The sequence below is a fragment of the Oryza glaberrima genome, chromosome 2, assembly GCF_000147395.1.
Source record: "Oryza glaberrima chromosome 2, OglaRS2, whole genome shotgun sequence".
NCBI classification, from domain to species: domain Eukaryota; kingdom Viridiplantae; phylum Streptophyta; class Magnoliopsida; order Poales; family Poaceae; genus Oryza; species Oryza glaberrima.
In genome coordinates, this window is record NC_068327.1 from 27,857,140 (window position 1) to 27,872,380 (window position 15,241).

Here is a 15,241-nt window from a genome sequence, read left to right on the forward strand (position 1 = left end):
CATTAAAAATGGTTTTGTTCTCTGTTTCAGTAGTCTTATAGCCTGTTTGCAATGTTTGCCTTGTATGTCGCTAGATTCCGGTTCTTCCGACGCTCCGGTGTACTTCGAGATAGTCGCCGAGGTTTCTCCAGCAGCAGAGCAAGGCAAGTCATGCTTGTCACTTGAACATGTTGATCCTATATTGTAAATGCTCTATTGTTTTTCTTCAAATATTGCATTGTTTTATAATGTTACTATGGGGTGTTTACCTATTGTTACAGCCATGCCATTTTGATACCATGCTCCTTTGTTAGCTTGGGTTATAACATGAATAGATTCTGGACTAGGAATTGCTTAGCCATGCTTAGTTCCACTAGCACACAATGGGGAAAGCTCACTAAAATATAGACTTTAGGTTCAATTGGTAAGGTTGGTTTAGTACCACCGTTTTGGTGTTGGTTAATTAAAATGAATCACATGGTGGGCTGTGGGTGCATGGTTTTGCTAGTCGCACCCGTGGCAGTTAAGGACCGGTTCGCGGGATGCCCTGGAAGAACTTATCGTACTTACCACAAGCCAGCGTGGGCAACGGCTGGGCTTGTAGTGTAGCTTTCCTCTAGTCGACGCATCCAGGCAAGGGTGGGCGTGATGGAGCGGGGCGGGCCCTGCGACGGCCTCTGTCGCTTCCGGATTCACCTACGCACGAGAGGGGACTGCCCGTTGCCCGCTGGGGACGGGGGTGAAACCTGAGGTGTGGTGTGCTTGGCTAGAGGGGGTTATGCGAAGGGTCCTGTCACGGCCTCTTTCCGGTATGTCGTGGTGGCATGTCGGCACACGGAAACGTGTCGTGGGGCTGTGTCTTGTGGGTACAATTGTACACCTCTGATCAGAGTAAAACTATTCGAATAGCCGTGCCCGCGGTTATGGGCGGTCAACCAGATTCACCGTGATTAGTCTCACCCTTGTTTAGTCTAATGAAATTGGATAGTATAGGTGGATGGTTGGGCCTGTTGCAATGTGGGATAGCGTTGGACAGCGGATGATCAATATTACTTAATTATTGCAACTGTTTAAATCTTCCAACTTCTGTTTATAAATGCTCGCTTTATGCAAATGAACCACTCTAGCTCTCCTTTGATAATTCCTTGCATCATACCCCTATTCCGGTATGACTTGCTAAGTACAGTGGGTAGTACTCAGTCTTGCTCTATTTTTCCCAACCCCAGAGTATGGGTATGTGTCAGATGGAGGTTTCTCCGAGGAGTAGGCTTCGTCTGTGCCGTCGAGGATGCCTGTGGAGTGGTGTTCCCGCTGCAGTTCTAGTCAAGGCTTAGCTCCTGTTGTTTTTTCGTTTTTCCGCTGCATCTATGTAAGACTTTTATGATGTTTGTAAGACGTGGATCTGAATGTCAACATTGTCGTTTGTGTACCCCGGCCGGTCCTGGATGGGGATTTTAATGCACATTCTGCTTGGAATTCTATTCGGGAATTTCCGGGCGTGACAGTTAATACGCACGGCGAGAACTCTTATACGACCAGGTCTTACATGGTCTTTCGTCTCTACAGGATCTGACAAGGCCTTGTCGACTCTGGGCGTCCCCAGCCGAAGATCCCTTAGGTTCCTCGGAGGCCTTGTCGAGACGGCGTAAAGGGACATGAGGATAGGTTTCAACGCTAGATGTCATCAGGGTAAGGGATCATCGGGCGGAAACACTTTGATTGTAATATGGGCCTAAGAATAGGCTTTATTGATACTGTAAGGTGCCTTACAGGTACGGATGGTATTGACTCATACATAGAATTTACGTAGTTGGTCAATATTTCAAGAATTTGCTATCTCGCGACCCTCGCCGTCTGCAATTTTGAATGCGCCTGGCCGCAAGACTTGTGTGATCGTGTATGGTCCTTCCCATTTGGATGAGAGCTTGTTTCGCCCTGCTTGGCTTTGAACCCGTCGGAGGACGTAGTCGCCGATCGAAAGTATGCGTGCTCGGATGCGCTTCTCATGGTAACGGCGGAGGGCCTGTTGATAGCTTGTTGCTCGGACGGCAACTCGTTCACGATGTTCCTCGAGTAGATTTACATCGATGTCTCGCTGCTCCACCTGGTCCTCGTCAGAGTGCTTCTGTACTCGTGTACTCTGATGTCGTAGCTCGCTGGGGAGCATGGCCTCGGAGCCGTACACGAGGAAGAAGGGTGTTTCCTTATTAGACGTTGTCGGTGTGGTGCGTACGGCCCATAGTACTAATGGGAGTTCTTCGTCCCATTTTTTGTCATGTGACATGAGCCTGTCGTAGACGCGGGTTTTGATCCCTTGTAGTACTATGCCATTCGCCCTTTTGACTTGTCCGTTGCTTTGAGGATGAGAGACCGAGGCGAAGCATATCTTGACTCCCAGCCCGATGCAATAATCCTGGAAATCGGCGCTGATGAACTGGGAGCCGTTGTCGGTTATGATGCGGTGCGGTAGTCCGTATCTACAGAATATCCCCTTGATGAATTTGATGGCGTTGTCGGCCTGGATTTCCCCCGTGGGTACTGCTTCGATCCACTTAGTGAATTTGTCGATCGCCAAGAATAGGAACCTGTAGCCACCCTGTCCTCGTGGGAATGGCCCGAGTATGTCTAGCCCACAGCACGAGAAAGGCCAAGTAAGAGGGATAGTCTGAAGCGCTTGCGCGGGTAGCTTTGTGTGTTTACTGTGGAATTGACAGGCTTCACATCGCTGGACCATGCCGCATGCATCTTTGAGGGCGGTTGGCCAGAAAAACCCTTGTCGAAAAGCTTTTCCGACCAATGTCCGACCGGCGGCGTGTGACCCACAAATGCCTTCATGTATATCAAGGAGGAGGTTTCTGCCGTCGTCGGACGAGACGCATTTGAGAAGTACCCCGTTTGAAGCTTTCTTGTATAGATCGTTGCCGACCATACAATAGATTTTTGCTTTACGGGTTATTTTCTCAGCCTCTGTATCATCCTCGGGCAACTCCTCGCTTGTGATGAGTTTGATTAGTGGGATGCGCCAGTCGTCTGTGGTCTCGATATCGGCAACAGCGCGTTCTGCCTTTGTGGCCTCTGAGCTAATGTCGGGGGCGTTCGGGCTAACTTTGCCGCTAACCTCTTTTACTGATGGCTTTATCAGGATGTCCAATCGGGTTCAAGTGGTTCTTGTCGGGCTCGAGTGGTTCTTGTCTGGACGCACGTCGTGCTAGGTCATCTGGCTCGATGTTGTCTTTGCGGTTGACATGTCGGATCTCGATCCCATCGAACCTTTTCTCTAGCTTCCTGACTTCTGCGAGATACTTGGATAACTCGGGGTTAGAACATTTATAATCTTTGTGCACCTAGTTTGCAACAAGCTCGGAGTCCCTTTTCACGATTAGTCGCTTGACCCCAAGTGCGGCTGCAGCTCTTATCCCGGCGAGTAGTCCCTCGTATTCGGCTGTGTTATTGGTCGCCCTGAAGTTGAGGTGGATTGCGTGCTTGAATTGATCTCCGGAGGGAGACGTCAAGATAAATCCTGCCCCTGCTCCTTGGCTGTTGAGTGCGCCATCGAACGCCATTGTCCATGTTTCGTTGTCGACTTGGTTGTCTGATTTGTTATCAGGCATAGTCCAATCGGGTACGAAATCGGCGAGTACCTGGGACTTGATGGCTGTTCGTGGCACAAAGTGGACATCAAATTGGCTCAGCTCGACTACCCATTTCGCAATGCGGCCGACAACGTCTTTGTTTCTCACAACTTCACCGAGAGAAAAAGAGGAGACAACTGTGACTCTGTGGGCTTGAAAGTAGTGGCGTAGCTTCCTTGATGTCATGATAACCGCGTAAAGCAGCTTTTGGATATGTGGATATCTTGTCTTTGCGTCGTGGAGAGCTTCGCTGACGTAATAGACTGGTCGTTGTACTTTCTCCCTCTCGACAACAATGACGGTGCTAACGGAATATGGTGTGGCGGCAATATAGAGGAATAATTCTTCATTAAGTTGGGGAGCAACAAGTACAGGGGGGTTTGATAGGTAGCGCTTGAGTGCAACGAATGCCTCTTCGGCTTCCTGTGTCCATACAAATTTGTCTTGTTTCTTCAGCAGAGCGAAGAAAGGTTGTCCTCGTTCTCCCATCCTAGCGACGAACCTGCTCAGTGCTGCCATGCATCCGGTTAGCCTTTGTACTTCCTTGAGTCTTGCGGGCGACTTCATGTTTTCGATTGTCTTGATCTTCTCGGGATTTGCTTCTATTCCTCTGCCAGAGACGAGGAAACCAAGCAGCTTGCCCGACGGTACTCCGAACGTGCACTTCTCTGGATTGAGCATGAGGCGATATCGTCGGAGATTATCGAACGTTTCCCGCAGATCGTCGATCAATGAGTCGCCTGCCTTGGTCTTGACAACGATGTCGTCGACGTATGCCTCGACATTGTTGCCGAGCTGGTTGCTAAGTGCGCCCTGGACCGTGCGCTGGAAGGTATTCCCTACGGTTATCAGTCCGAACGGCATCTTAACATAGCAAAATACCCCGAACGGCGTGATGAATGTTGTCTTCTCTTCGTCCTCTTTTGCCATGCTGATTTGGTGGTAGCCAGAGTAAGCGTCGAGAAAACTCAACAGCTCACAGCTGGCTGTTGAGTCCACCAGTTGATCTATTCGAGGAAGAGGGAAGTGATCCTTGGCGCATGCCTTGTTGAGGTCGGTGAAGTCGACGCACATTCTCCATTTTCCGTTGGCCTTCCGCACCATGACTGGATTGGCTGGCCACTCTGGATGAAGTACTTCTCTGATGAAGCCAGCTTTGAGAAGTTTGTCGAGCTCTTCTCGTTCGGTCTGGTGCAAATCTCCGCAGTCTTTGCTTTACTGGCTTGGCATCGGGTCGCACCATGAGTTTGTGCTCAATCACCTCCCTGGGGACCCCCGGCATGTCGGACGGCTACCAAGCGAACACGTCAGCATTGTCGCAGAGGAAGGTGATGAGCGCGAGTTCCTATTTCTCGCTTAGTGTCGCCCCGATCTTGACGGTCTTGTCGGGGTTGGCACTGGAGAGTGGAACGATCTTGATTGCGCCGTCCGGTTTCGGCGTCTTGATCGTCTTGCTCACTTTCTTGGGTGGCTCAGTCGTTGCGGGTGGGCTGGGTGTTTGCTCGACCATGTCGAGGCTCCGTTTGTCGCACTGCACCGCCAACTTTGCGTTCCCTTGAATAGTGATTGTGCCCTTTGGTCCCGGCATCTTGAGCACTTGATACGCGTAGTGAGATGCGGCCATAAACTTCGCAAGTGCAGTTCTCCCGATGATGGCGTTGTAAGCTGTATCGAATTCAGCGACATCAAAGGTGATCTGCTCCGTTCGGAAGTTGTTGGCTTAGCCGAAAGTCACAGGCAACGTAATCTTGCCCAACGGTCTGGACGAGGATTGGGGAGTAATTCTATGAAAAGGTTGATCGGTTGGTGTCAACTCGCTTTGCGGAATTCCCATCGCGTTCAGGGTGCTAGCGAAAAGAAGGTTGATTGAGCTGCCACCGTCGATGAGGACTCGTGCGACCTTGATGTTCCGAATAGTGGGTTCAACCACGATCGGATATCGTCCTGGGATGATGGCGGTCTTGGGGTGGTCTTCTTCCGAGAACTCTATTTTCTATTCAGACCACTTCATCTTGGGTGTAGCCCCCTGCCATATCGAACAGACTTCGCGTTCCACTTTCTTGTACTCTCGTTTCGAGGAGTATGTTGTGGAACCCCCGAAGATGTGTGAAACGTGGAGGTCAGAGTCTGGATATGCTGAGTCTAATTCCTGGGGAGCCGCCTCCGCGTCCTTTTCGACCACGCGTACTCGTTTGCCTTTTTCAAATGCAATGTGCTTCTCGAGCGATTTTTTGAAAACAAGGCAATCTTCCAAGGAATGTTTGTCCGTCTTGTGTATGGGGCACCATGCTTTCTTTGTGTCGCTACTTTGTGGGTCTGGGCGCTTGGGAGGATTCGCGTATTCTGCTGCGAGGACTTCCGCTTGAGCTTTCCTTTTCCCATTTTTGCGATTTTTCTTCTTGCTTGACTCAGGTGCGTCCGTGGCCGATTTCTTCTCTCCCCCGGTCTTCGGCTTATCGTTCTTGCGTCTTAGCGCATCATCTGCGTGGGCGCATCGCTCAACAATCTCGAACAATCTCCGAGTGGTTGTGATGCGTCTTGTTGCTAACTCCTGGGTAGTATAGCGATCTCTGACACCGGATTTGAAGGCGCGAATTACAGAAGCGTCGGTGATTTCGGAGATTGTATTTCTGCACTCGCTGAAGCGCCGAACATATTCCCTCAAGGATTCACCCGAGTTCTGTGTCAACGCGTGTAGGTCGTCTTCGATCGCGTGGCGCTTGTAGGTTCCTTGGAAGTTGGCGACGAGCTGTTGCCACAGGTCTGCCCACAATGAGATTGAGTAGGGCGGAAGATGCATCAGCCACGAACATGCAGAGCCGTTTAATGCAGTTGACAAATAATTCGCCAACGCGTTGTCGTCTGCTCCGGCGGCGTAGAGTTCTGTGGAGTAGACTTGAAGGAACTCCTCTGGGTCGGTGCTCCCATCGTACTTTTCTATTGCTCCAGGTCGGAATCTTTCAGGCCATCGGACATCACGCAGGGAACGACTGAAAGTCCTACACCCAGCGCGGGGGGCGGTGGGTTGTCGGCGATCGTGTGTCCTTCGTGGATGTTTGTCTGATGATGACGAAGACGAGGATGATGACGATGATGATGGGTCGCTTGGTTCCGGCGTCCGATTACGAGGATATCGGCCTGGATCTCGAGAATCCTATCGTCGTCCCCCGCTGTTGTCTCGGCGCCGGTCTCCATCATCGTCGTCGTTATGGCGACGTCCTCGACCAGTATCGTCTGGCACCCGCCGTTCACGATCGTTGTGAACGTGGTGGTTGTGGCGGTTATCACGGCCTCGGTCTTCGTTTAAACGGTCCCCTCGATCTTTGTTATCATGGCGCCGTGAAGAGACATGACGTCGGAAACGATTCTCGTTGTCTCGTGTGCGTCGTGCCTCTCGGCGGTCGTTGATGTGATCTCGGAGATCGCTAGTGCCGCGAGGTGGAGGGGTAGCTCGCTGAGGCGATTCCCTCCGTTCAGGGTTTTTACCATTGGCATCGCCAGTTGGTGGCTGCTCTGGGTGCGCTACGGCAGCGGCCTCTTTGAACACGTTGCTGAGGTTGGTCACTGATTCCCGTAGTCGTTCTGTCCAACGCGCGAGATCGTCGTTCAGAATGAGATCGTAGGGGGTTTCCCTCAGTATAGCGTTGACGGCTCTGATGTGCTGGGCTGGAGTGGTCAATTGATTCTCCGCTTCTGCATTGGTGCGTGCTGATGTGCCGACATCATCGATAGCCAATACCTCCCGCGGCGCGCTCATTGTCGATGATCCATAGTCTTCGAGAAGGTGCAAGACTGATGGTTCGTGAGGATCGATATCGATTACCCCAACAAGTCGATCTGAAGTTGGCGTCGCTCCTCGTTCCTTGTCCTTATCCCTGATGGGGATGTGTGACTGTTGGACCTTAGGGGATGGCGCTTTCATGGCGCTGAGAAAGACCTTGCAGCCTGAGAGGTCATGATTCTTTGTCTTGTGAATAGGACAATAGACATCACGAGTTGGAGAAATACGCTGAATTCCACGCACTTTGCAGGCGCAAATTTCAGCGCGGACGTTGAGGAAAACCCAGCAGGCTTGCAAAGTGTGTTTCCTGGTTTTGTGGATAGGACACCAAGACCTTGTTGCTTCGGAAGTCATCTTCGTCGGCTCACGGTTCATGTCGGAACGACAAGGTTTGGCCGCATCAGAACCCTTCTCGAGCTCGGATGTCGTCGATGCTCCGTTCTCCGCCTCGGCGGGAGGATCTTTCGACATGGAGTCGCTTTGGTTTGTAGCCACTGCGTTCTCGTTTCCAGTCATTGGCGGACCGGTTGAGATCGGCATCGTAGTGTAAACCGGGAAGACGATTTCGCCGACTTGAGTCCACACCAGCATCGTTGAAGCAGGGAATACTTGGCTGAGGTTGGCGTTGACGCTGTTATCGACTAGGCTGGATGACATAGTAGTAGAACCTTGAGTACCAAGTCCCCCTACCTGGCGCGCCACTGTCGACGGGTGATACCCGTAGACCGGATATAGAGGGTATTGGGGTACGTTGGTACAAGGATCTACGTAATACGACATCAAGCAGACAAAAGACGAGGATTATACTGGTTCAGGCCCCTTGGTAGGTAATAGCCCTAATCCAGTTGATGTGGGATTATATGGTGGAAAACACAGGTTACAAAGGGAACAATGGAACTTTAGGGATCCTGCGAGATCGTGGTCGAGTTGGTTTGACTAGATCCTCGGCGATTTGGCTCCTTGCAGGCTCCAACTTCGTAGGCTGTGAGGGTTGTGTTGGCTCCAAGATTCGATGCCCCAGGTCCTCCCCGGGAGGTCCCTTTTATATCGCAGGTCAGGCAGTTTCCAAGTAGAACTCGGAGATAACAGACCCTATACAATACATTGACGACCCAGTCTTGTCCGAGTAGGACTCTTTCCATCCGTAGACTCCGTGAAGGGTTTCCTTAGTGTACACAGGAAGTATCCGTATGCGCGTGCGTATACCCTACCAATATGTAACATATATCGAAGGGTAAAGGGTATGCCTAACCCGGAACCCTGACAGAACTCAAGTTACTTCTGTACTCCCTCCGTCCCACAATATAAGAGATTTTGAGTTTTTGATTGTAATGTTTGATCACTCGTCTTATTCAATTTTTTTTTTGCAAATATAAAAAACGAAAAGTTGTGCTTAAAGTACTGTAGATAATAAAGTAAGTCACAAATAAAATAAATAATAATTTTAAAAAAATTTGAAGAAGACGAGTGGTCAAACGTTACATGTAAAAACTCAAAATCTCTTATATTATGGGACGGATGGAGTATTTTCTTTTGGTTTTTTCCGAGTGAATTTGTGGGACTGTGGAGTACTGTACTGAGCACTTGTATTTTTGTTGGTTTTAAATTAGTCTTTTGCCCTTCGGTCCGATTGACCAAAGCTGACTTGATCCAGCGGTCGTCTCCTCTTCGACCTCTCTCTCATTCTAGAGTCATTGCATAGTGACGAAACTGCGATTCCCCTGATTCTTTTTCATTAACAGTTCAAGCACACTAGTAAAAAGCCGTTCCTTTGGCAATACGGCACACTCGAATGAGTTTGATCTTGCGGTGTTTCTTCGGAGTTGAAAAAAAAAGGTACTCCTACCTCGCTAACGTTAGGCCCGAGCACGAAAGCTAAAGATAAAAGCGGCACATTGGTGGTGCTTGAATTATAGTTTCTTGATATAAGATGCTCCTACAAAGAAAAGAGGTTGCCATGGGGTCTGTGCAATGGGCCAAAACACAAGCAACACATGAGCAGCATTTGTAACTGCTGCTGAGTTATGCAGGCACGGTGTGACAAATCAGCTTTGCATGCTTATTAGTCTTGGTCATTAGCAAAAGTTTGATTTGATGCTTACTTACCAGGCTACCAGCTAGTAGATTGATATATCTAGTGATGGCGCTGGCGCACCACGGTTGGCATGCATGACGTAGTCATGATACCACTCTCCGTTTCCCTCTCCACATGTTCCCCTTTGGCGGTAATCACCATTGTAAAGGCAATCATTAGGAGGCAACCCCGCTGTCTTTGCTTGGTGACCGAGGTGATTAAAAGGAAGCAAAGGCGCCACAGCGAAGCAAGAATCTATTCCAAACAATACACTTGTAGTAGCAGCAGCAGTAGCAGTACTGTTGGATCAAGCCATGCAGGTATATCGAGCAAGTGGCACCATTGTTCTGTGTGGCAACCGCCTGGCAGCGAACCCCCAACTGCTAGGTTTCTGATCCCGAGACGAATCACATCCTCATCTCTCTCTCTCTCTCTCTCTCATTTTCTGGCGCGCGAATTTTAATGCAGGGGCCAGAAGGGGCGCAACGGCACACAGGAACACAGTAAGAGCAAGTTTAATAGTATAGCCAACTACTAGCTCTAATTCATTTATAGCCAATCTAATAGCTCATCTATACAATAGTTACATACTATACTATTAATACCTGGTCCCACCTGTCATACACACACTATGTCTTGGAGTCCGTGTTACAGCTGGCTATAAATCTATAGCCTGCTACTCTTTTCTCTCTTTATTTATCTTCTTAAAATATGTTTGTAGCGGTCTTATAGCATAATATTGTACATGCTCTAATCACGTCGTTTTAAACCCGTGTGCCTCTGTTGTTGCCACACGCATCCCCACGGAGCGCGGTCAAAGTGGCACATCGAACGCGTCAGTGTGTTGTACGGCGCGTGCAGCCTTAAACCGCTTGGTCTCTTGGCTGGCTGCTTTTGGTTGCCTTGATCGAGCAGTGCTTGCAGTAGTACAGCAAGTTCACTTGTACACTACGGAGTACGCTTGGGTTGCTCGAGCAGCAACGCGCCGCTGGGCTGGAGCCGGCGAAAGCGACCGGGCGAACCACAGGCTCTTGCAGCGGACAGATCGATGTGTTCCTGAGAAAGCAGCAGCAAATCTTTCACGAAAGGAGGAGAAAGGCAAAGCGCGGCCGGCTAGGTCGGCACAGTTTAAAGCCGCGCGCGCCACCTAAAGCCATCCCCAGTTGGCATGGGATGGCACGGCAGCGTGTCTGGAGTGGGAATATGGTTCAGACGAAGAATTTGTTTTCAGTTTTTGGTATTTAGGTTATCCAAAACTGAAGATCAAATCATGCTATGAAACTATTAATATTTTTTTTTGGGGCCAGCGGCAGATGCCTCAAGTAGATTTTATGTCAAGATAGAAGAAGTTCAGTACATAGAACTAACAATCATTATCTGTTGTGATTCAAACGCGTCCCAATCGATACCAACCCATTAGAGTGAATTACTACATCTCTCTAAAAGTTATTTTTAGTGAACATCAAGTGACATCTTAGATAGCGGACTAGCCAACCTAGCCGCAGACCATGCCCACCATTCTCCATGAATTCCCCGGGCTATTTTCCACACCCGAAAAGTTGCCAATACTAATTAATTTGGTTTTGTAGCTTGGCTTGGTATTTTGGTTGTCATGTAAATGTTTGATAGCTTTAGGCAGGGCGAGGAGGGCGTAGACATTGGGGGTACGACGGGTGGCAGCTTGGCTCGGCCTGTGGCAGGCGACACCATGGGTGATTCATGTGGGTGTGGGTGGTCAGTGGGATATATGGGAGGACTAGTCGACTATGAATTTAGGTTTATTGTATAGGGTCTATTGGGCTAAAGGCTTGTTTAGATTATTGCCAAAATCAACCATACCAATATTTGGGGGAAAATATGTAGTGCAAACCACATATGTAGTGGAGACTTGGAAACTACTGTTGGATTGAGAAATAGACGTCCGAGATTCATCCACGTCACCATAAGTTAAAATTTAACTCTTAGTAAAATTTTAACTCATGAGTGAATCTGCGAGTTAAATTTTAACTCATGGTGACGTGGACGAATCTCGGACGTTCATTTCTCGATCCAACAGTAGTTTCCAAGTTTTCACTATATATATGGTTTGCACCGTATATTTTTCCAATATTTGGCAATGCCAAATTTTAATGTATTTGGACCTACCAAAATTCATAGGAGTTAGATGTATTTTGTTTGAAGCCTTACCAAAACTTGGTTGTATTTTTAGTAGTGGAAGTAATATTGATAGGGTAATATTAGCTAAAGTATGATAGGGCTTGCAGTAGCAACATTGTAAACATGCCATAAATTTTGGTCAATTCAGTTAATCTAGTTAACTGGGGTTTTTTTTTTCAATGCGGAGAGGTATATAATCAAGTTGATCGACCTAATTTGGTTAGCCGAGGATACAACTGAATTTATGACCAAGTTCTTCATCTTGGTCTCAGTGTTTCGGTTTGGTCAATCAGTTGGCTAGCGGCACTGGCTTGCACATAGCTTTTGTCCACCTAATGTGTGAGCAAGCCAGTGCCGCTAGTGAATCGCGCATAGATTTCCGGTGAAAATGTCCTTCCGGCCAAGTTCTCGCCAATGTTGTGTGAGGAGAGTATTTCTAATTTATCTTGAGCGAGTTGAGCTTGAGACTAGGGTTTGCAATTTCAGTAACCATCGAAATTTTGAGAATATCATGAATTTTGGTGTTTTTCCATGAAATTATTTGAAAATTTAACATAGTTTGGCTGAATTCAAACAAATTTTGATAAACTGAAAAGTATTTGAAAAAAAATCTGAAACTTTTGGACGTGACATGTGCTTGCTGGTGGGGTAAAACTTTTTAAAAATTTCGAACCGAAATTTCAAGGGAAAATTGTAACCATGCCATTATAATTTTGTAAAATTTGAGATATGACATCCTGACCCACGTGTCATTGACTCATGTGGGTCCTATATGTCATTAAGATACCGATGGTATATCTCAAACTTTACAAAATTATAATTGCATTATTCCAAATTACCCAAATTTGAAACCCTGCTCGAGATCAGTAAGGCAGTAAAGCACCACTGGCAATGGGGCCGTGCTGTCCGACGGAAAGCCTAGCCCATCTCAAGCCCATGAAAGCATAACAAAGCCCCAAATGATTTGACAAACGACAATCCCGTCGACAAACGATAAGAAGTCGAGCCGAAAGCAATACAACTCTGCTTCAGCCTCGTCTTTACCATACCAGTTTCCTATACACAATTAACTCTGCAACCGCGACAGGTTGACTGCCTCTGTAGCTGTCCTCGGCTGTCTTTGGGTGACCAGAAGTCTAGTTTGCTTTCGCGTGTCAAATCGGCATTTCTGAGGGATTAGCACGCGGCCATGCATTGCCTTTGATCGGTCGCCTAGAATGCAGGTGCACATACGCGTACATGGACGAGGATCCACTAATGTCTAATGATCCAGCAACGGGCAGAGGCATTTGGTGTTTTTTGCTTTATCTCTCGCTCCGAATCAGAGCCTTCGCACGCGTCCATGCATCAAAAGAAAAGACTGCGACGCCTACTCTTAGCACTGCACAAGTGTGGACCTTAGTCGGTCGCCAACGTACCAGGCTGCCAGCTAGTCACTGTTACAAGGTTTTGATCACGCACAAAGTAATGGAAACGGTATTCAAATGTAGACACGGACTTTGTCATCTCGCCAAACAACATTCCCTGTGCATTTTTATTGTTGTTGCTGCTGCTAAAGGATTGACCACATTCAAAAATAAATAAACAGCCAGATTCTGACAAATGATAACCGTTAACACTGGTCAGGAGTATAGTATGCGGCGACGTGGCGTGCGCTCTCAGGTCATTCACAGGTCATTCACAGTGCATCTAGGTGGCATTCAGCTCCAACCTCCCACATCCAAGATTCCATACCACACATACATCTCCCGTGACCAAATGAAAAATGGGAAGCTAAAATGGGTCACTCGTTCCTCGTGAGTTTTTATCAGGAGGGGAGAAGAAATCTTCGCTCGGAGGGGAGAGACAGCGACCGAGTTGGGAGGGGCATACCGGGATCGTCGTCGCCGACCTCCGCCGCTGTCGCTCAGACCCCCGCCAACCATCGCTGTCGGCATATTCGTTGGGGAGAGGGAGGGGGAGAGGCACCGCTGCCATCGACCTGCAGCCGCCTCCCGTCTTCTCCCACCAGATCCATGCCGGTGAGTTCCATGCCGCCAAGCTTTGCGCCGTTCCGCTCCACGCCGGCCGAAGGTTGGGGGAGGCGCGGTGGTCGGAGGAGAAGGGGGAGACTCGATCCGCAGTCGGATCCGTTGCTGCCCGGGCCACCCAGCGCCGTCGCTTATCGGGCAGGTGTGGTGGCCGGAGGAGGAAGGGGGAGGTGCGGTGGCAGCCGGAGGAAGGGGGAGGCTCAGCGGTTGGAGGAGGAAGGGGGTGGCGTGGCAATCGGAGGAGGGGGAGGCGTGGCAGCGAAGATGAGGAGGGGAGGCGCGCAGAGCGAGTAGTGAGGGGGAGGCGCGGCACTGAGAGGAGAGGGAGAGAGAGTTTTTTTTTGTGTGGACCCCACTCAAGACTACATAGCACTGTGAAACTTGTGGCAAATATTATTCTTAGGTGTTCTTGGGGCTACGTGGCAGATGAGGTTCGGCAAAATGTGTTGCCGCATTGCTAATGCCCTCACCATCTTTGAGCTTGAATGATGGGAGCTTGAATAAAGTAGACACACCTGAGAGTATGTCACGTCTGCTAGTGTTTTCAGGAGAAGTACATCTACCCTAAAAAAAACGAGAAGTACTCCTACATCTACACGGCTGACGTGGTAACAAAGTGGTGCCGATCTGACAGTAATATTGTAACGAGGCCGAAACAGAAAACACCTGCTATAAAAGGGACTTCTATGTGACTTCTGGCCTGGTGTATTGGCGTTACTGGGCTGTAATGCCGTTTGCTGGGTTTCTAATTCATACAAGTACTTAAGTCCAAGAGGGCATGGTCTGTATATGGGCTGAGCAATTCCTTTCCAAAGGAATAAGTTCACTATAGATGTCTCAATTTGTCACCTAGCGTGAGGCTAGCATGAAATTCGTTCGTAAACCAAAATACAAGATATAACGAGTTCCTCAATTTACAAAACTAGCATCCGAAGTCCTAGATAATATTATGCCTAGTTTTAACTGACATGGTATGCTAAGCCAGCGTGGGATCCACGTGGGCAGCGTGGGATCCACGTGAGCCACACATGTCAGTGCCTAGCACTTTCTTTCTCCTCCTCTCCCCTCCTTGGAGCAAGAACATGCCCAACCCAAGACCTAGAACTCATCTCCTGCCTATGCCCATGCCCACTATTCTCATTGGGTATAAAAAAAAAACCATACCCGTTGAGTATCGGGTACCCATGGATTTTAAACCACATAATGTAATATATTAATTTATACATATGGATAATCGGAAAAAGATCCTCTGACTTAATTGTTTTTTTAGGGAATCTGACTTAATTGTTGTACAGTTGAGCCACTGACATGTGAACCATAACAAAGTGGGACCCATATGTCAGTGACTCAACTGCATGTGTAGTTAAGTCAGAGGATCTGCTTCCATTTACAATCACATTTAGACATGTATGTTTAGCCAATAAGTATAAAACCACAAACAATCAATACCACAAGTCATAATATTCACATAGTATTAAATGCGGGTAAAAATCCATAAATTCCACAATTACAAATTATTTCATCACATAGAAAGAAAGCAGTTGATTAAGCCATTAATAGTATTGGTCATGTCTTGATATATAAGAAG